The 21,766-nt window shown below is 49.0% G+C and overlaps 1 protein-coding gene across 1 annotated transcript in view; it reads left to right on the top strand.

Annotated features, from left to right (window-relative positions):
• Window positions 1–15,327: 15,327 nt before the first annotated feature.
• Window positions 15,328–21,766, top strand: part of NFAM1 (NFAT activating protein with ITAM motif 1) — a 103,251-nt gene continuing 96,812 nt past the window's right edge. Inside the window, exon 1 of the mRNA XM_073882687.1 lies at window positions 15,328–15,449. The gene's annotated coding sequence lies outside the window, so the exon portion shown is untranslated. The remainder of the gene's footprint in view (window positions 15,450–21,766) is intronic.

The following is a 21,766-nucleotide window of genomic DNA, read 5'->3' on the forward strand; positions in this document are numbered from 1 at the left end:
CCCCGCCCCGGCCCGGCCCGGCCCGGCCCGGCCCCGCCCCGCCCGTCCGCCTGTCCCCACTCCGGCCCGCCTGAGGCTTCTTGACTGACCAAGGGCGTGTGGCCTGGCTCTCAGCTCTGTCCGGGAGGGGCCCTGAGCTCCCAGAGACACCCACCCGGCGGCTGGGGCGCACTGGGCCGTGGCCAAACCACCTCCAAAATTTTGGACCGCACCTGGGATGGTATCCAGGGGAGTGAAGTCTCTGCTTGACACGTGGGGGACGGGGCCCAGGCCCCGTTCCCATGTTGGACCAGGAGCTGGCCAAGGCCCAGGGAGCCCCCACAGCCAGCGCGCCACCACTTGGGTCCTCCCTGGCTCGCACCATTGGACTAAAGGTGGGGTGACTCTTTAGTGGTTAAATGTTTGCCTGGAAGGCCTGGCTGTGTCCCCCATGTTCTGGCTGTGTCCTGGATCATCAGTAGTGCCTGCCACGAACCAGCCTTAATACTTGTTGCACAAGTGAATGAATGTGTAAATTGGGGACATGGGGAACCCCCAGGTGAGGAAGGATTATGGACAATAACATTGAGCCTGGAAAGGATCAAGAACCCCGAGGCACAAAGGGAATGTTTGGGGTACTAAATCCTATAATAAAGGCACTAAACTGCATCCTCCGAGTAAGTGGCAAGTCTAGGACAAATAAGGCAAAGTGCTTCCTGTTTATTCACCACCATTTGCTAATTAGAAGGCCTAGGAGTGACCCCTCAGAGGTCACAGTCCAGCAAAGCCCCTAAATGGTGAAGCATAATCCAGCAGGTGGGGGGCTGGAGAGAGAGATGCCCCGTGAATTCTCCCTCGGGGGTGAGAGGAGACCCAGGCCCTGAAGCGGGGGCAGGCAGGGGTGTGCCACAACGCAGGGAACATTGTTGGTGGCTGGAAACTGTGGGGAAGGGGGAGCAGGGGGGCTGAGTGTGGGAATAAGGAATGGGGGCCTTATCTGAGTTGTGGGGGTCTGGGGGGGGCTTTGAGCTAGGGGTGAGGAGACCATTTCTATGATCGTACATGCACAGTGGTGTCCTTTAGTTCCAGAAATGCTTTGGCTTCCTTGACAAGTTAGACAGGGGGTGACAGATTGTGGGGTGACAGAAGCAATGGGACATGACCCCTTCCAAGGAGCTCTTTCCTCCTCTGCTTTGGGGACCCACTTCCACCTCTTCTTCATGGACGATGCAGCATTTAGACCTGGCACCAAGCTCCAGTCAGACCTCTAGGTGGGGGCCTCTAGCGCATCAGACCTCAGCTTCCCTCAGCCCAGTCGGCCGGGGTCTACACCCTCCTCCCCGTCCCTCAGGCTCACCTAGGTCACCCCCACCTCCTTTCTCATTCCACTGAGGCCTTTCCCTGCCGTTCCAGGGACTTCCGTTCCATTCCATTGACCCCCTGGGCTGGACATTCCTCATCCCGGGAAGACAAGAGAAATCCCTTGCCCTGCCCCACCTCCCCGCCTACTGCCACCCACTCCCCCTACAGCCCCGTTGCAGCTCTGATCTTCCCCGCGGCAATCACGCAGAGAGGTCACTACTCCACACACAGGCACACCTGGTCACAGAGGCCCTGACAAAGTGTGACCTGCATTGGCCCCGCCACAGGACAGTCCCCCTCGCACCCCCAGACTGGACTGGGCTCTGAGCAAACACCCTGCACAGTGGGCAAGTGAGCGGGAGTGCACTCCTGAGACTTCAAGACTGAGCAGACCGTCTTTTGGTTTGGGCACAGATCTGGGGAATGCTGCGGGTGAGTTAGGGGACAGGGTGCAGCCAGAGCTAACTGAAGCAGTGACCAGGGATGGCCCAGCCTGCGATGACGGAGGGGCTGGTGAGCTGGGCCACGGCGGCCTAACTACTCTTTGCCAGGTCACAGTGTTCCCTCCTCCCCTCTCCTTCGTGCCCCCAGGACAGGGCCTGATCTGTTCCCTTAGAGCCTGAAGGTGACTGATAACGGAGAGGGAGATGACTATTTCTTTTAAACAAACGAAAGTCAAACCACCACCAACAAAAAGCAAATAGCCAAGCCCTTCCTGCGAATATCCACAGCTTCTCCTTTCAGTGGGTTTTCATTTAATTTCACTTAGACCTTAAAAGTCACAAAATAGAGTTCACCCCAACCAACAGATCTTGACCCAGTGGAGCCAACTCTTCTCCTAAGCGCACCCTTCTGGAGTGATATTCAAAGTGGTGCAACCACCGGGGCCCCTGGGTGACTCCGTCAGTCAAGTGTCTGCCTTTGGATCAGGTCATGATCCCAGGGTCCTGGGATGGAGTCCCGCTTCACGCTCTCTGCTCAGCAGGAGTCTGCTTCTCCTTCTCTCTCCCTCTCGCTTCTCTCTCTCTCTCTCTCAAATAAATAAATAAAATCTTAAAAAAAAAAATCCAAAAACAAAAAAACAGAATGTGCAACCACCTGCCGGGCTTGGATGCGTCATAGCCCCTGGTTGCCAGGAAGGTCCGCAGGGAGTCTGGGGGAGGAGCAAATGCAGAGTGCCTGCCGGTTCTCCAGCAAGAAGCACACCTCCTCCTGCTCCCCCCCGGGGGTGACGGCCAGAGGTGCCCTGGGCTGCATCTCTTGGCCTTTGCAGGAGCTGGTGCAGATGCAAGAGCCACGGGTTGGAACACGAGCAGTTGGGGTCCGTTTTGAGCCGAGATGGGGACGGAGGTCCAAAACGGGCGACACGGGGAGACCTTGGAGCTGCTGGAGGTGTGGTCACTAAAGCTACTTTAGATATCTTCACTCATTACAACATTTGGGTTCTTTGGGGGGGTCCGTTTCCATTGATTTTTTTTCCCCTCTCAGTCCTATTTTCTTGTTTCCTTTGTATGCGGAGTAATTTGGATTGTGTTCTGGTTATTGTAAATGATCCATTATATGGAGTTTGGATTCTGTTTATGTTCCAGAGAGTATTGATTTGTCTGTTTTGGCAGACAGTTAACTTGGCTGAACTCTTGCAAAGTTTGTCTTCTTTGCAGTGAAAAGCAGCTCAAATTTCATTTCGGCTTCTTTGAGCCTTCGCTGGGCTGCTTGGCATCTGCCCCATGCCTGTGTAGTTCAGTGGTCAGAGATTTGGACAAAATATTTACACAGATTTGGGGGCTCCTCCTGTCTGGATCTCTCTTTTGGAATTCTCCTTGATTCCCAGCTGCTATAGTTGCCACAATCTCTTTTTCTTTTTCTTTTCTTTTTTTTAGAGAGAGCACACGATGTGTGTGTGTTGGGGGGTGAGGGGCAGAGGGAGAGGAAGAGAGAATCTTTTTTTTTTTTAAAGATTTTATTTATTTAGGGGCGCCTGGGTGGCTTAGGGTCAGTTAAGCGTCTGCCTTCGGCTCAGGTCATGATCCCGGGGTCCTGGGATGGAGCCCCGCATCGGGCTCCCTGCTCGCGGGGAGTCTGCTTCTCCCTGTGCCACTCACCCTGCTCTCGTGCTCTCTCTCAAATAAATAAATAAAAAAATCTTTAAAAAAATAAAATAAAACATCTTGGATATTGTCTATACTCTTCTGTATATGACATAGAATAAAAAGACAATGTTTGGTGCTCTTAGGCTCAGTGGGGAGCCTGTTTTTCTCTCTCCCTCTGCCGCTCGCCCTGCTTGTGCTCTCTCGCGAGCTCACTCTGAGTCAAATAAATAAATAATATTTTTTAAAAAGTAGGAGAGGAAAGATAAGGGTCAGGAGAAAATTGAAGTGAGCCCACATCCCTCTCAAACTCAAACTCTGTTGATTTGATCCCAATTTAAACTGATTAGGGCGCATTTCAAGATTGGAACGGAGGAGTAAGAGGGAAGCACCTTTGTTTAATTTGTGTGCTCCTGCTGTAATTGTGTCTAATCATGGATCTGGCCACTGTCTGGAGTGAGTGTGAGGGCTCAGGGGAAGTTACAAGGCTCAGCCTGGCCCCTGATGTGGAGAGGACCACACTCCATGAAGGAAAGTCTCGTCCAAACCTGACTCCCCATCAGTAAGACAACTGAACACTTCCAGTTCTTCTGCATGATCCTCCCAGGGGATCCTGGGACCCACTGTGGCACCCACCCTCATCCCAGCAGACGCCCTGGCCTGGGTGGCCTCCTATTTGGGATGTCTCCTCCTCCTTATTTTGCTTTTAAAATCATCTGAGAAGTGGGTATGGGTGGAGATGAAATTTGGCGATGGGTTGTATTAGTTTGTCTGGAACAAAGTACCACGAATGGGGACCAAAACAACAGAAATTTCTTGCCGGTCAGTTCTAGATGGTGGAGGTCCAAGATCAGGATGTGGGCAGGGTTGGTTCTTTCTGAAGTCTGTGGGGGAGAATCTGTCCATGCCTCTAGCCCAGCTTCTGATGCCTTGCCGGTGATCTTTGGCATTCATTGAGTTGTAGATGGATCACTCCAATCTCTGCCTTCACCTTCACATGGTGTTTCCTTTTTTATTTTTATTTTTTTTAAGATTTTATTTCTTTATTTGACAGAGAGAGACGCAGCGAGAGAGGGAACACAAGCAGGGGGAGTGGGAGAGGGAGAAGCAGGCTTCCCGCGGAGCAGGGGACCCGATGCGGGGCTCCATCCCAGGACCCTGGGACCATGACCTGAGCCCAAGGCAGACGCTGAACGACTGAGCCACCCAGGCGCCCCTCACATGGTGTTTCCTGGGTGTTCACATTGTTTGTTCTTGGTGTGTGTGTCTGTCCAAATTCCCCCTTTTATAAGGACACCTGTCGTATTGGATTAATGACCTCATTTTAATTTCATTACCTTTACAAAGACCCTCTTTCCAAATAAGGTCATGTCCACAGGTACTTAGGGCTAGGACTCCACCATATCTTTTTTGGGGGGGATACATTTCAACCCATAACATGGGTATATGGGGACTTGCTATTTTTTTTTAAGATTTTTAATTTAGGGGCGCCTGGGTGGCTTAGTCGTTAAGCATCTGCCTTTGGCTCAGGTCATGATCCCAGGGTCCTGGGATCGAGCCCCGCATCGGGCTCCCTGCTCAGTGGGGAGCCTGCTTCTCCCTCTCCCTCTCCCTCTGCTGCGCCCCCTGCTTGTGCTGTCTGTCTGTCTCTCTCTCTGTCAAATAAATAAATAAATAAAATCTTTTTAAAAGAGATTTTTAATTTATTCACTTGAGAGAGACAGAGTGAGTGAGCAAGAGCATGAGCGGGCTGGCGGGGGAGGAACAGAGGGAGAGGGAGAAGCCAACTTCCCACTGAGCAGGGAGCACAGTTTGGGATTTGATCCCAGGACTCTGGAGCCAAAGGCAGAGATGGTTAACCAAGTGAGCCACGTAGGTGTCCCCTGGTGAGTTTTTTTATACATACTGCACTTAAGACAACTCAATTCAGACTTGCCACATTTGAAAGCTTGATAGCCACATGTGGCTAGAGGCTACCAGACTGGACTCCAATCCGTGGCACACAGATCAGCAGTATCTCTCTCACCGGGAAGCTTGCTGGAAATGCAGAATCTCAGACTCACTCAATCAGAATCTGCCTTTTAACAACAAGATGTTGAAGTGATTTGCATGCATGTTGAAGTTTGAGAAGCAATGGGGACCATTGTTGGCTTTGTTCCTGAGAGTGTACTTGCATTTTTTAGACCACGAATCTTAGTTTTGGCTCTGCAAGCCTGACCCCTTTCCCTGTAATGGCATCCATGTCCGCCCTTACAAAAAGGGGCATTCTTTATCTCTGCAGGGCTGACCTGCCCTATCAGTTCTTGACATGCCTTGATTTCTTGCCTCTTCTGAAACCCTGGCCATCATTTCTTCCTTCTTTCCATCTTCAGAGTACCTAGATCGTCAACAAACAAACCGAACTCCTTTGGCCCCCCTTCCTCTCAAGCCATTATTTGTTCTTTCTCTTCTCTTTGATCTGCATATATTTTTTACGGTTATGCAAACTTGATTGATTTTTCCGCTTTCTCATCGTCCATTCATTGCTCAGGCCATTGAGTTGCTTCCACCTCTACCACTGAAATGACTCACGCTGGGGGCACCTGGGTGGCTCAGTGGTGAAGCGTCTGCCTTCAGCTCGGATCATGATCCCCCCAGGGTCCTGGGATCGAGCCCCGCATCGGGCTCCCTGCTCCCCGGGAAGCCTGCTTCTCCCTCTGCCCCTCCCCACCTCGTGCTCCCACTCCCTCTCTCTCTCTCAAATGAATAAGGAAAATCTTAAAAAAATAAAATAAAATGACTCACATTAAAGTGACCAAGGACCTCGTGCAAGGCTTCGTTCAATGGCCTCTTCCTTAACGAACCTGAAGTCATAGTGGCACTGGGCATCGTTGTCACCTCTTGACCCACCTCAGTGGTCCCCTTCTTCCTACCCTTGCCTCCCCAACTGTTCCTTTTAAATCTGTTGCTAGCTCCTCTCCTCTTCCTTCTTCCTGCTCCTCTGCAGTCCTTACAAGTAAATATTTGCCGGAGTTTCTATCTTTGGTCTTGCTTTCTTGCTGCGGGGTCTGCCTGGGTGAATTTAGACTCTAGCTCCAGGGGAGCAGTGCTCAACTTCACATTACCATCTCCAGCATTGATCTCTCTCCGAGTTCCAGCCTCTTTTTTTGCCTGCTTTGTGTGTGTGTGTGTGTGTTAAAATATACATAGCACATTTGTCATTTTAACCATTTGTAAATGTACAACTGAGTAGCATTAAACATTCAGAATGCTGTATGACCATCATCACTATCTACATACAAAACTTTTTCGTCATCCCCAACAAAAACTCTACCCATTAATGAATAACTCCCCAATCATTTTCCCCCTCAGACCCTGGTAACCTCAAATCTACTTTCTGTCTCTATGAATTTGTCTATTCTAGGGACCTCTTATAAGTGGAACCATATAATGGTTGACCTTCTGTGGCTGGCTTACTTCACTAAGCATGTTTTCTTTTCTTTTTTTTTTTTTAAGATTTTATTTATTTATTTGAGAGAGAGAGAGAGAGAGAGCACATGAGAGGGGGGAGGGTCAGAGGGAGAAGCAGACTCCCCGCTGAGCAGGGAGCCCGATGTGGGACTCGATCCCGGGACTCCAGGATCATGACCTGAGCCGAAGGCAGCCGCTTAACCAACTGAGCCCTGGCGCCCTCACTAAGCATGTCTTCAAGGTCCATTCATGTTGTAGCGTATATGAAAATGTCCTTCCTTTTTATGTCTGAATGATATTCCATTGCATATATGTATACGTATACACATTTTGTTGATCCATTCATTTGTTGATGGACACTCGGGTTGTTTTCACCCTGTGGCTATTGTGAATAATGCTGCTGTGAACATTGGTGTACAGGTTCATCTGTTCAAGTTCTCTCTTTTTTAAGATTTTATTTATTTAGACGAACCATGAGAGAAGATGGACTCTGAAAAACAAACTGAGGGTTCTAGAGCGGATGGGTTAGCCTGGTGATGGGTATTAAGAGGGCACGTTCTGCGTGGAGCACTGGGTGTTATGCACAAACAATGAATCATGGAACACTGCATCCAAAACGAATGATGTCATGTATGGTGACTAACCTAACAATAAAAAAATTTAAAGAAAAAACTGAAATAGATCCTAAAAAAAAAAAAGAAATGAGAAACTATACAAGCAGCATTATATTTATACAAATATGGGAAACGGGCTCCCCACTAATAAAAGTATTTTCATGGATGTGAAAAAAAAAGATTTTATTTATTTGACAGAGAGAGACACAGCGAGAGAGGGAACACAAGCAGGGGGAGTGGGAGAGGGAGAAGCGGGCTTCCCGCCCAGGAGGGAGCCCGACGCGGGGCTCGATCCCAGGACCCTGGGATCATGACCTGAGCCGACGCAGACGCTTAACGACTGAGCCACCCAGGCGCCCCAAGTTCTCACTTTCAATTCTTTTGGATATACACCTAGGAGTGGAATTGCTGGGTCACAAGGTAGTTACATGTTTAACATTTTGAGAAAGGGCCAAACTCTTTCCCACGGTGGCTATACCATTTTACATTTCACCAGCAAGGCACAAGAGTTCCAATTTCTCTACATCCTTGACAATACTTGTTATTTTCTGTATTTTTGGTTATAGCTATCCTAGTACATGAGAAATGGAATCTCACTGTGGTTTTGATTTGTATTTCCCTAATGACTGATGTCTTTGAGCACCTTTTCATGGGCTTATTGGCCATTTGTATATATTCTTTGGAGAAATGTCCGAGTCCTTTGTCCGTATTTGAATTGGGTTGTTTAGTGTTTTGTTGTTGAGTTTTAGGAGTTCTTTATATGTTCTGGATGCTAACCCCAGGTTAATGCAGTAGATAGTCAATAGGTTGTCTTTAACAAGTTCTCTTTCTTTTTTTTTTATTTATTTTATTTTATTTTTTATTTTTTTTAAAGTTTTTTTTTATTTATTTGACAGAGACAGAGACAGTGAGAGCAGGAACACAAGCAGGGGGAGTGGGAGAGGGAGAAGCAGGCTTTCTGCTGAGCAGGGAGCCCGATATGGGACTCGATCCCAGGACCCTGGGATCATGACCTGAGCCGAAGGCAGCCGCCCAATGACTGAGCCACCCAGGCGCCCAGCTCTCTTTCTTGATAAATATCGTTTGATGCCCAAAAGTTCTCAATTGTAAGGAAGTTCGATTTTATTTTTTCTCTTGTTGCCTGTGCATTTGGCGTCATGTCCATGCAATCGTCAAATCCAATGTCATAAAGATTTTTTCCCCAATATTTTTTTCTAAGACTTTTTTAGTTTTAGCCCTTAAGTTTTGGTCTTTGACCCCTCCAAACCCATGTTTCCAACTGCCTCCCAGATAAATTTCCCTGTATCATTTAGCAGGTATTTAAAACGTAACATGCCCATGATGAAATTTAATACCTCCCTCAATGGGTTCCTCCTTTATTTTCTGTCTCAAGTAACAGCATCACCATCATCCAGGTTCCTAAGCAAAAAGAAATTCAATCACCCTCAACCCTAAATTGCCAACAAGTCTCATTGATTCCAAGTTGAGACATCTCCCTAGCCCTGCCTCGCCCTCCTTCTGTCACCACCACATTACTCAGACTGTCATTCTTCTTGTCTGGACTTATTTCTCCCCATGCCAACCTATTTCGTACACCAGTAAGCTCCAACACCAGTTCACCAGTTTACAGTCAATAAAGATGATGCAGAAAGATTTTCAAAAGGTAAATCAGTTGCATTTCAAGAAAGGCTACCTTACCTTTCTGGTGCAATAGCCTCACTTGCAAAATAACAAACTGACAGAGGGTCCTGGGATTGAGCCCTATATTGGGCTTCCTGCTCAGCGGGGAGCTTGCTTCTCCCTCTCCTTCTGCCGCTCCACCTGCTTGTGCTCACTTGCTCTCTCTGTCAAATAAATAAATTAAATCTTTAAAAAAAAATAACAAACTGGCAATTGTAGGTCTAGGTGCAAGAGTTTGTTTTGTTTTGTTTTGTTTTGTTTTCAGTAGGCTCCATGCCCAGTGTGGAGACCAACGTGGGGTTTGAACTCATGACCCTGAGATCAAGATGTGAACTGAGATCAAGAGTCAGATGCTTTTTTCTTTTTTTTAAGATTGATTTATTTATTTTAGGGGGGGCACAGAAAGGGGGAGAGAGAGTCCAAAGTCGACTCTGTGCTGAACATGGAGTCGATGCAGGGCTTAATCTCACGACCCTGAGATCATGACCTGAGCTGAAACCAAGAGTCAAGTGCTCAACCAACTGTGCCACCCAGGAGCCCCTGCAAAGGTATTTTTAAGTGAATTGTTTTTGAAGTAGAACATAATACAGAAAAGTGCAAGTACTCCTCAATGTACAGCTTGATGAATATTCACAAACTCAACACATCCTTACACAATACATGGATCAGGAACTGGAAAAGTCCCAGCACCCCATGAAGCCTCTGGTGTTTTTAGCCATCTCCCTCCCCTTCAGAGTTACCGCTAACCTGAATCTAACAGCAGAGATTGGGTTATAAATGGAGCCATAGAGCAAGGACTCTGTTGTGTCTGACTTCTTTTGTTCTTCATTATGTTGGTGAGGTTCGGTGATCTCTCTTGCTCATTGTTGTGTGATATGTCACAATACAAATGTTGTAGAATGTACTTATTCATTCTACTGTTGATGAACATAAGTGGTTTCCAGTCTGGAGCTTCCATATTTTACTGCTAAGAGCATTCTCGTCATGTCTTTTGGTGAATATATGTATGGATTTTTTTTTAAGATTTTTTTTTTTTATTTGACAGAGAGAGACACGGCGAGAGAGGGAACGCAAGCAGGGGGAGTGGGAGAGGGAGAAGCAGGCTTCCCCGTGGAGCAGGGAGCCCGATGCGGGGCTCGATCCCAGGAACCTGGGATCATGACCTGAGCGGAAGGCAGACGCTTAACGACTTAGCCACCCAGGTGCCCCTAAAAAGGCGATTTTATTAAAGCTCAGGGGTGGGACCCCTGGGCAGAAAGAGCTGCTGCCCTGGGGTTTTGAGCAGTGACTGCTTTTGTACTTGGGAGTTGGGGGAGGTATGGGAAAAGGGACATTAAGATAGTTGGGAGTTTCCTTCTGGAAGTTAGGTTATTGATAAGAACTTTTTTTTTCTTGTCATTCACTAAGAAATTTGTACACAGAGGGAGACTCAAGTCTTGCTGGATTGTGATCTCTGTTAGTGAACCATTTGGTGTTTGGGGTTTTTTTCCTTCCCTTAGTTTTAGGGCAGCCTGGAGTGCCTGAGGAATGTCACACAGATCCCACCTGGGAGTGGGGGCGGAGGGTTTATGGGTGTCACCTTCTGCTCTGTCCTCAGCTTGCCTTCTGCTCCTTCACCAGGGTCCAGCATATTTCTCCAGGCTCTTGTGCAACAACTCCTGGTATGGCCTGACATAGGAAAGATGTTGGGGTTTAGAGCCGACGGCCAAGAAAGAATTCTTGAGCCATCTTCGGTGCAAAGAGGTGGTTTTATTAAAGCGCGCAGACAGGACCTGTGGGCAGAAAGGGCTGCATTGGGGTCGTGAGGAGTGGCCTAAGTCTCTAAGGAATTTGGAAGCAAGGTTTCCAGGACCTTGAGGGGCTAACTGTTGTTAGGAAAAGGTCATTTACTACTGTCTAGTAAAACCCTAGTCAGGAGACCCTTCAGTTGTATATCGGTGGGTCATAGGCTTGGGGGATGATTGCCAACAGATATCTTGGGAGGGGGGTAGGGCTAGAGATGAAAGAAGTTTCCAAAGGAAATTTTACATGTTGAAGTAGACTTACAGGATCCCAGAGGTTGGGAGGTTGAGTTAAGGTCACGTTGCCTTTTGCCCTTAGCAAAGTATTAACATCGAGGTAGCTGAGCTCCCAGAGGAAGGTCACTCTGCCTGTTTCAAGGACTTGCCAGTGGGCTGCAGGCAGTAAGGAAATTTAATTTTTTTCTTTTGCCTTTGTTTCCCACTTCACAGCCTACCCTCTAATCCCACAGAAAGCCTAAGTCCTCCCCAGAGCTCTCAAGGTCATGTGGGATCTGGCCCTGCCCCTTGGTGACATCATTCCTCCCCTCCAGCCCCACCTCCAGTCTGACGAGCCTCTCTGCTCGCTCTACCTCAGGCACACCAGGCCGATTCTCTTCCCTTCCCTCAGATCTTTGCTCAAAAGTGACAGCTTCCCTGACCCCTGTTTGAAGAGCACCCCCAACCCTCCCCTGCCATGACCAGTGATCTCTTCCTGGCTTCCGTGTCTCTGTGGGACTTACTGCCTCATAAACCTGCGTGCTTCTTCAGTGTCTGTCTTCTTCCCTTAGAATGTCAGCCCCACCAGGGCAGGGGCTGTGTTTTCTTCACAGTTGTATTTAGCAGGTGCTCAGTAAATATTCCTTGAATAAATAAATGTGCAAATTCTCCGAGAATGTCACACGTTGGCCCTGCCAAGCCCCGGCCTATGTTATTACATCAGCGTAGAAGCTCCTACTCATCGCAGGAGCTGCCACTTTTAGGCATAGGGGCCTAACACAGTAATTCTCCTTTGGGGGGGATCTGTCCCCTCTGCCAACCACGCAGTAACAGGGGTAGGCCCTGGGCAGCCATATTTATATTTTGGACTCTGTCCTTAGGCCAGAATCAATTACTGGGGTGGGCAACCTGACCCAAGTGGGGCCAAGGTCTCTATCCAGAAATTTGGAATTGCATTTGACATTTCAACCTTAACTCTGGGCTCGTCTTTAGAATGGAACATTATTTTTTAAAAAAACTAGGAGCTGTGGTATGACCACCATCCGCCCCTGAAGCCTAAGTAGCAGGGGGAAAAAAGGTGTTTAGCGAGCAGAAGAGAGTGCATCAGGCCGCTCTTGAGTGTAGTGGGTGCTATGGTGCGCCATCCAGAATCCCCTATGGCAGAGGCACCATCTTCCAGCTGCCAGGGTCCCATGTTGGCTGTGATGGCTCAGTTAGCTGAGTTCTTCCCTGGGACTTGCCCTTCACCGAAGGGAGCCACCATGCCCTGGAGTATGCCCTCCCCAGGTCAGTTCATGGCCAGTGACTGGTCCATGCAGGGTTACAAAGGGCCGGCACCCTTATCTCCATTCAGGACCAACACTAAAGGACCATCTCAGCTCCTGAGCTCCCTACGGAATTGGGTTAAGGCCCCCAACTGCACAGTAGCTCCACTTCTGCCCAGTCCAGCTTCTCTGACTCGCCCCTGCCCTGCCTCTTGGGATCACTGCCCCCTGGGCTTGCTGGATGCACATCTCAGACCCACGGATTCCGTTTAGCAGGGAGCCCAACCAAAGACAAGAGGCATACAGTGGAAAGGGGCTGGTGGCATGACAACCCATGGTCGCTGTGGATGTGGTTTGAAGGGGTGGGGTTTGGAGCAAATGATCAAGAAAGAAGTCTTGAGAGGTCTTTGGTGCAAAAAGGTGGTTTTATTAAAGCCCGGGGACAGGACCCGTGGGCAGAAAGAGCTGCTGCCCCGGGGTTGCGAGGGGTGGCCCACTATATACTTGCAAGTTGAGAGGGGGTTAGGGAGAGCGTTAAGTCTCTAAGGAATTTTGGAAGCAAGGTTTCCAGGACCTTGAGGGGGCTAGCTATTGTTAGGAAAAGTTCATTTATTATTGTATAAAAAGGCCTTAGGAGATCCTTCGGATGTTTATCAGTGGACCATGTGCTTGGGGGATGATTGCCAACATATATCTTGGGTTTTGTTTTGTTTTTTAAGATTTTATTTATTTATTTGACAGAGAGAGAGGGAGACAGCGAGAGAGGGAACACAAGCAGGGGCAGTGGGAGAGGGAGAAGCAGGCTTCCCGCTGATCAGAGAGCCTGATGCGGGGCTCCATCCCAGGACCCTGGGGTCATAACCTGAGCCCAAGGCAGATGCTTAACGACTGAGCCCCACCCAGGCACCCCTATCTTGGGGGGTTTAGAGATAAAGTTTCCAAAGGAATTATTATATTTTTATTATTTTTTAAATATTTTATTTGTTTATTTGACAGAGAGAGCGCTAGAGAGCACAAGAAGGGGGAGGGCAGAGGCAGAGGGAGAAGCAGGCTCCCCGCTGAGCAGGGCGCCTGATATAGGGGGCTCCAACCCCAGGATCTGAGCTAAAGGCAGATGCTTAACCGACTGAGCCGCCCAGGCGCACCTCCAAAGGAATTTTTATATGTTAAAGTAGACTCACGGGATCCTGGGGGCTGGGTTAAGATTGCCTTTTGCCCTTAGCCAAGTTTTTTTTGTTTTGTTTTGTTTTTTATGTTCAGTTAGCCAGCATATAGTACATCATAAGTTTTTGTTGTAGTGTTCAGTGATTCATTAGTTGCGTGTAACAGCCAGTGCTCATCCCAACACGTGCCCTCCTTAATACCCATCACCCGGTTACCCCATCCCCCCAACCCCCTCCCTTCTGTAATCCTCAGTTTGTTTTCCGGACTCCAGAGTCTCTCATGGTTTGTCTCCCTCTCTGATTTCTTCCCTTTCAATTTTCCCTCCCTTCCCCTGTGGTCCTCTGAGCTGTTCCTTATGGTCCACATATGAGTGAAACCGTATGATAATTGTCTTTCTCTGATTAACTTACTTCGCTTAGCATAATCCCCTCCAGTTCCATCCATGTCGATGCAAATGGTGGGTATTCATCCTTTCTGATGGCTGAGGAATGTTCCATGGTATTATATGTACCACATCTTTATACATTGGTATGTTGTAGGGCATCTCGATTACTTCCACAGTTTGGCTATTGTGGACATTGCTGCTATGAATGTTGGGGTGCCTGTGCCCCTTCTTTTCACTACATCTATATTTTTGGGGTAAATACCTAGTAGTGCAATCGCTGGGTCATAGAGTAGCTCTATTTTTAATGTCTTGAGGAACCACCATACTGTTTTTCCAGAGTGGCTGCACCAACTTGCATTCCCACCAACGGTGTAGGAGGGTTCCCCTTTCTCCACAACCTCACCAACACTTGCTGTTTCCTGCCTTGTTTATTTTGGCCATTCCAACTGGTGTAGGGTGGTATCTCATTGTGGTTTTGATTTGTATTTCCCCGATGGCTAGTTAGCCAAAAAAATTTTTTTTTAAGATTTTTTATTTATTTGACAGAGAGAGCGCGCGCACACAAGCAGGGGCAGCAGCAGAGGGAAAGAGAGAAGCAGGCTCTCCACTGAGCAGAGATAGCCCGATGTGGGGCTCCATCCCAGGACCCTGGGATCATGATCTGATTTGAAGGCAGATGTTCAACTGACTGAGCCACCCAGGAGCCCCTAGTTAGCCAAATACTAACATCGAGGCAGCTGAGTTCCTAGAGAAATGTCACTCTGCCTGTTTCAAGGATTTGTCAGTGGGCTGTAGGGAGTAAAGAAATTTAATTTTTCTTCTGCCTTTGTTTCCCACATCACTATAAGGATGGCAGCAATTATACCCAGGGCGCGCATCTCAGCTCCCTGGACGGCCCTAGCGATGGGCCTCACTAAGCTTAACATTTACTAAGTGAAACAGTTTGGCTGAGGTCAGGGTGGTGATCACACGCGCCTCCCATAGCAGGTGAGGGTGGCAGGGAACCTGGTGAGGGAGGTAAAGTTTGGCCCTGCCACGCTGTCCTTTTTTGGACTCTCCCAAACACAGCGGTCAGGTCTGCCCTCACTGTCCTAGAACCCAGAGGTGAGGTGCCCCCACCCTGCTTCATTCATTCAACAAGCCCATTCATTCAACTCCCGAGTGCAGGCTTGGTTTTCTCGTGGGCCTCCGGCCACAACGCCCTGAAACCTGTCCAACCGGTCAGCGCCACACGCGAGCATTAACTACCACCGGCTGCGTTTTAACCACGGCCCTCCCACTTCCCCTCCTGTTCCCCAGCTCCGGATCTCCTCTGCTGAAACGGCCGCTCAGTCCCCACGTAGTCTGCAGAAGTCTCCAGGCTCAAGGCGGCATAGACGCTCAGAGACCCTCAGAAAAAAACCCTCAGATGGGCCCCAGAAAAAAATGTCCATCAAGGCCCTCGGGTTGCAACTGAGGAAGCAGAGGTGAGTATTTTAACCCATCCCACAGCCCCGGGGTGGCCGGGTGGGGAAACGCTTCCCACGGGCAGAAGTCTGATTCAATTCAATTCAATTCGATTTGATTTTCCCCGCTATCCACCACCACCACCCGCGTCCGGCCCCTTTGGATGGTTTTGTGGCGCTGATTTGCTTTCAAGTGCGCGGGTGGCGCGGTGAAGGCGGGGTGCGGGAGGTTGACCACGGATGGGCGCGCGGGGAAGCGTGGCGAGAGCGCGCGGGCGGGCACGCGCCCCGGGGGTAGGTCGGGGCGGCGTGGCGGGAGAGCGCGCGCGGGCGGGCACGCACCCCGGGGCGGGGTCGGTGGGGGCGGTGGGGGCGGTGGGGGCGGTGGGGCGGGACGAGAGCGCGCGGGCAGACGCTCGCCGCGGGGGTCGTTGCGGGGCGGTGGGGGAAGAGGTGTGGCGAGGGCCCGAGGAGCCGGTGGGGGTGGGGGACGGCCGCGGAGGAGAGGTAGGGGTGGGTGGGTGTGGGTGTGTGGGGGTGTGTTCACTGCGCGCCCCCTCCCCCAGTCTTCCATCCCGGTCCAGGCTTGTGTAACTTGTCTGTGTGTGTGCGCGCGACTCTTTTTTTGGCGAAAGAGAACTTCGTGAAATAAGGGCCGAGGGGCGGCATCTGCTGGCGGCTTGTTGCCCTTGATGGTGGGAGGTAGGCAGAGGAAGACCCGCCGCTGCAGACCCCGAATTCAGCCCAGTTAAGCGGCTCGGGCCCGGCAGGCGGTTCGTAGGTATAAGGACGGAGGCGGGCGTTGCGGGGTTTAGGGTGAACGCGAACCAAAGGGGGAAGGACGCGGGTGCAAGGGGCCGCTGGATGGGGCGCGGCTTGACCCCCCCCAAGCGCGCGGCACCGCGCAGAGCTCGAGCTTGACCCCCGCCCTAGGCAGACCTGCAGCACCTCCTGCCAGCCCCCGACCTTACTGCAGCCCCTGCGGGTCTTGGGATCTAGTTATTCTAGAACTATGTCCAAGTGGGATAAATAGTTGATAAACTTCATCAAAATAATGGAAGGCAGAAGGGGACCCATTTAATGGTAAGACCCACCTTAACCTGTATCATTGAGAACATACTTACTGGTTGATCTATAAGGGCTAGATAGAAATAGATTCCTATTTCCTTGGCCTCATCCATCCGGTTTATCATTATGGAAAGTGCCAGATAGAAGGAGAGTATATAGCGTCTCTTGTCTATAGGATTTGATTATATAACATTTACTGGGAAAATAGGAGAACTGGAAGAAACTGCTTTCTGCACTTCTGAAGTTGTAACCCTAGTCCCTGGCTCAGCACCCTGTCAGTTTGCTTCACTTATCCTGGTTTGCAGTTACTTTGTCTTTGTCCGTGTTGTCACATGTCTGTTATGTTAGCTCTCCAGGGCAGTCAACAAGGGCTGACTGATTCTCCAGCCTCAGTACTGTGCCTGGTGCAGCCTGGCTCTGAACAAACCTGGAGGCATGAGCCCTCTTGGCGGCTGTGTGCAAGGTAGGGCCAGTTTTCGTGGGTTTTCTGGCAGTCTGCCCCCGGTGTCCCCTCTCCCCCCATCACCTCCAATTCCCAGAGGGAATGAGTTCTCCAGACCACATGGAATCTACATTATGTCATGTGTCTGAACTGGACTTAAAGTTATTTAATTTTTTAAAGATTTTTTTTATTATATATTTATTTGCCAGAGAGAGAGAGCACACACAAGCAAGGGGAGCGGCAGGCAGAGGGAGAAGCCGGCTTCCTGCTGAGCAAGGAGCCTTGATGTGGGACTCAATCCCAGGACACTGGGATCATGACCTGAGTGGAAGGCAGATGCTTAACCAACTGAGCCACCCAGGCATCCCTGAAGTGGACTTAAATTTAATGCATATATTTTCTGATGAGCCACCAAGTGTAAGAAGAGATAAACCTGACTACTGCTGGGCTCTGCCATTGACCAGCTGGGTCACTTTGGATAGAGCACTATGCCCTCCTTTGTGGTGGGGCATAATAATCCTTCCCTCATTAGGAATTAGTAGGTATGGGAGGGCTGAGATCGTAATAGCCAACATTTACTGAGCACTTGCTATATCCAGCACGGTTCTTAGAACTGTATACGCATTGAATTGTTAAATCAATGCGATGATGCCATTAGGGTGGCTGGCTCAGTGTCCAGCATTGAATAAATGATAGATACAAATAGGTTTTTAATTATCCAACGAGGCGCTTGGGTGGCTCAGTCAGTTAAGCATCTACCTTCTTTAAATAAATTAAATTAAATTAAATCTTTAAAAAAATTATTCAACGAGAAAGATTACAGATGGAAAACTTCTTAATGCCACTTAAGCCTATTGGCAGCACGACTTATATACATAGTCAAAACACTTCTGTTTAACTATGTAGATGAAAACTGACAATGTTCAAAATGCATTTTTAACTGCCTTTTGAGCTTCTTGGTGTGATGTATTTCATTTTTATTTTTTTTTAAGATTTTATTTATTTATTTGACAGAGAGAGACACAGTGAGAGAGGGAACACAAGCAGGGGGAGTGGGAGAGGGAGAAGCAGGCTTCCCGCCGAGCAGGGAGCCCGATGCGGGGCTCGATCCCAGGATCCTGGGATCATGACCTGAGCCGAAGGCAGTCGCTTAACGACTGAGCCACCCAGGCACCCCGGTGTGATGTATTTTAGAATGTCAAGTTTTTGTGAAGCTGTATACATTTCATTTGAATATTTATATTTTGGTGTAATTGATTTATAATGCATAGGTATTTTCTAAATGAAGCTAAATACCAGGGCGCTTGGCTGACTCTGTCGGTAGAGCATGTGACTCTTGATCTCAGGGTTGGGAGTTCAAACCCCACGTTGGATGCGGAGCCAACTTTAAATTTTTTAAAAAAGATTTTATTTATTTATTTGAGAGAGAGAGAATGGAAGAGGGAGAGCATGAGAGGGGGGAGAGTCAGAGGGTAAAGCAGACTCCCCGCTGAGCAGGGAGCCCGATGCGGGACTCGATCCCGGGACTCCAGGATCATGACCTGAGCCGAAGGCAGTCGCTTAACCAACTGAGCCACCCAGGCGCCCGTGGAGCCAACTTTAAAAAGATAATAATAATAAACTACCTAAAACCTATTGTGGGATTAAATAAAATACTTATTTAATTTGTATTGATTTATTTTAATATGCAATAATTTTCTAATATATATGCAATATTTAGCACAGTTTTGCTATCGGATGTGCTCACTACGTGGCAGCTGTTACTGTTATCACTGTTATTAGCTTGACCTCTGAAATAAACAGTTGAAATAAAAATACCCATGAGAGAGATAACTTATTAAGAAATATTTTTGAGGGGCGCCTGGGTGGCTCAGTCGTTAAGCGTCTGCCTTCGGCTCAGGTCATGATCCCGGGGTCCTGGGATCGAGCCCCACATCAGACTCCCTACTCAGCGGGAAGCCTGCTTCTCCCTCTCCCACTCCCCCTGCTTGTGTTCCCTCTCTCGCTGTGTCTCTCTGTCAAATAAGTAAATAATAAAATCTTTAAAAAAGATTTAATTAAAAAAAAGAGCTATCCTTGAATTATGGAGGGCTGGTAAATAAATGATGAAACATGAACTAGGAGACACTAGCTTGCTTGGCATTCAGGTTAAGACTGTTCTGAAAGAAGTGCGTGTAACCGCTTTATAAAGGTGGTATGGTACACCTGTGCAGCTGGGAAGAGATTTGCTACATATCCCTGATGCAGGCCCCCCGCTGGGAAGAGTTTGGTGTTTAGTCTTGGTATGGCCCAGGTTCTATGAAATAAAGGTTAGGTTATTTTGGAGGCTGGAGTGAGTTGGGTTTATGGCTGCTTTACTTCTGTTAATTAACACATTTCAGGACTCTTGGGGCGCCTGGGTGGCTCAGCCGGTTGGGCGTCTGCCTTTGGCTCAGGTCATGATCCCGGGGTCCTGGGATCGAGCCCCGCATCTGTCTCTGTGTTCAGCAGGGAGCCCGCCTCTCCTCTCCCTCTGCCTGCCTCACTGCCTCGTTGTGCTCTCTCTATCAAAATAAAGAAATAAAAATAAAAAAAATAAAGGGAGAATGAGGGAGTAGGGAGAGAGAGAGAGACCATGAAAAACTACACAGTGAGTACGAGGGCTGGTCAGTGTCGATGCCATCGGGCCAGCTGACTGGTGATTATCCGTTAGGCTCCTGTCCTCCCACAGAGATGGGGAGACAGGGGGCCTGTCCCTCCTGGATGATTACACTTCAAACGGATGGCCTTTGAGAATGACACTCCTGGGTGGGGGGGATGCATGTCCGGCTGAGAGGGACAGAGGGAGGACTTAAATCGTAAACTTTCGGGGCGCCTGGGTGGCTCAGTCTTTGGGCGTCTGCCTTCAGCTCAGGTGAGGATCCCAGGGTCCTGGGATCGAGCCCCGCATCGGGCTCCCTGCTCCGCGGGAGGCCCGCTTCTCCCTCTCCCACTCCCCCTGCTTGTGTTCCCTCTCTCGCTGTGTCTCTTTCTGTCAAATCAATCAATCAATCAATCAATCTTTAAAAAAAAAAGTTAAAAAAAATAAATCGCAAACTTTCTCAAGTAACTGCTCTGGTTCAGAGGCCTACCTTTAGGTGTTGGCTGGAATGGGTGGCCTGAGCTTTGTCAGGCAGGCATTTTAAGGGGGCTGAGGTCCTCATTCCTAGGGACAGCTGTGGGCAGCTGGAAACCATGCCTGTGTTTGTTCAAGTCTCTTGTAGGTTGGGTGAAAGGGACTACACTGAAAATTGCAGTACTGTAGGCCACGGTCCAGCATCAGGGTTTGGTCAAGGACAGATTCTTTGTCACATTCTCTGGCAAACAGCAGGGCCGTCTCGGTCCTTTTCATGGCCGGTGGCCCCCTGTTGATGGACGTTTGGGGATGGTGTGTTGAAGCTTTTATAAACCCAAGCTGTTTTCAAGAAAACAAATATTAAATGGAAATTGATTTTTCAAAAAACGATTAATGCAGCATGTAAAGAAACGGTAGAATAATCAATTTGAGTTTGAGTTCTTTCTAAGGCTCCTGAACTGTTATGCCTGCCCTAGGACTAACCTTGTATGTGTGGTGAGTCAGTTTTTACCTCAGCCTCTGTGCTCTGCTGCTTGGGCTTAAATCCAGGTCCTGCCCCTGATAACCTGTGTGGTTGTGACAAGTTACTCTTACCCTTGTTGCCTGAAACTGGGTTCTCCTCTTCTGGGCATCAGCCAAAAACGACACAACCCGGGAGCACCTGGGCGCCTTAGTCGGTGAAGTGTCCATCTATCGGTTTCGGCTCAGGTCAGGATCTCTGGTGGGTTGTGAGGTCGAGCCCCGAGTCTGGCTCCGAGCTCTGCGGGAAGTCGGCTTGAAGGCTCTCTCCCTCTGCCCCTCCCCCGGCTAACACGCTTGTGTGCCTGCTCTCTCAAAGAAATAACATCTTTAAAATAAATAATCTTAAAGGAAAAAAAAAAAGACACAACCCAGCCAGAGAATTGGAAAAGGGAGGGTCTTACTTACAACAAGGAAGGAGAACACTGGGGATATTTCCTAAAGCATTATCTCCCCGAACAACAAAATTGGGGACGTTTGAAGCTAAGGGTGCGCCCGTATTCATGAAGGGGCTCGTGCAGTGGGGAAGCCTGGGTGAAAAGTCATCTAAGGTGACTGTGTGCAGATCAAAGTGCCGAGGGCCGGCAAGAGTGGGCATCATTAATTCTCTGGCTTTGGTCAGTCTAGCATCTGGGTGCTCAGAGGGGTTTAAATCCTGCAAAGATTGCTCGAGAGTGGCAGGTCAGTCTTCTTTTTTTTTTTTTTAAGTAATTCCCCTTGCCCCCGAAAAAGGTAATACCAACGCCCAGCATTGGCTTGAACACATGACCCCGAGATCAAGAGGCGCACACTACGGGCCCCCCAGTCTTCACTTTTTTTTTTTTTAAGGATTTTATTTATTTGAGAGAGAATGAGAGAGAGAGAGAGAGGGAGAGTGTGCGCACCAGAGCAGGGGGAAGAGCAGAGGGAGAAGCAGACTCCCCGTTGAGCACAGAGCCCGATGCGGGACCCGATCCCAGGACCCTGGGATCATGTCCTGAGCCGAAGGCAGACGCTTTACCCACTGAGCCACCCAGGGGCCCCCAGTCTTCACTTTTTGAATATGATTAGGGTATCTCCTGGTCTGAGAGTGGCTGTTTGTTTTTACGTTCTTTCACAGGATGGCCAGGGACCTACGATGACTTTTCTTATGTTCAAAAAGCTGTGTCTTGACTTTCTTTTTCTGGGGACCCCTAACTCTTTCTGCCTGCACCCTCTCTGTGCCTCCATGTCCCC

The sequence above is a fragment of the Callorhinus ursinus genome, unplaced genomic scaffold (genome assembly GCF_003265705.2).
Source record: "Callorhinus ursinus isolate GAN/ISIS: 27379988/994484 unplaced genomic scaffold, GSC_fseal_2.0 scaffold48, whole genome shotgun sequence".
NCBI classification, from domain to species: Eukaryota; Metazoa; Chordata; class Mammalia; order Carnivora; family Otariidae; genus Callorhinus; species Callorhinus ursinus.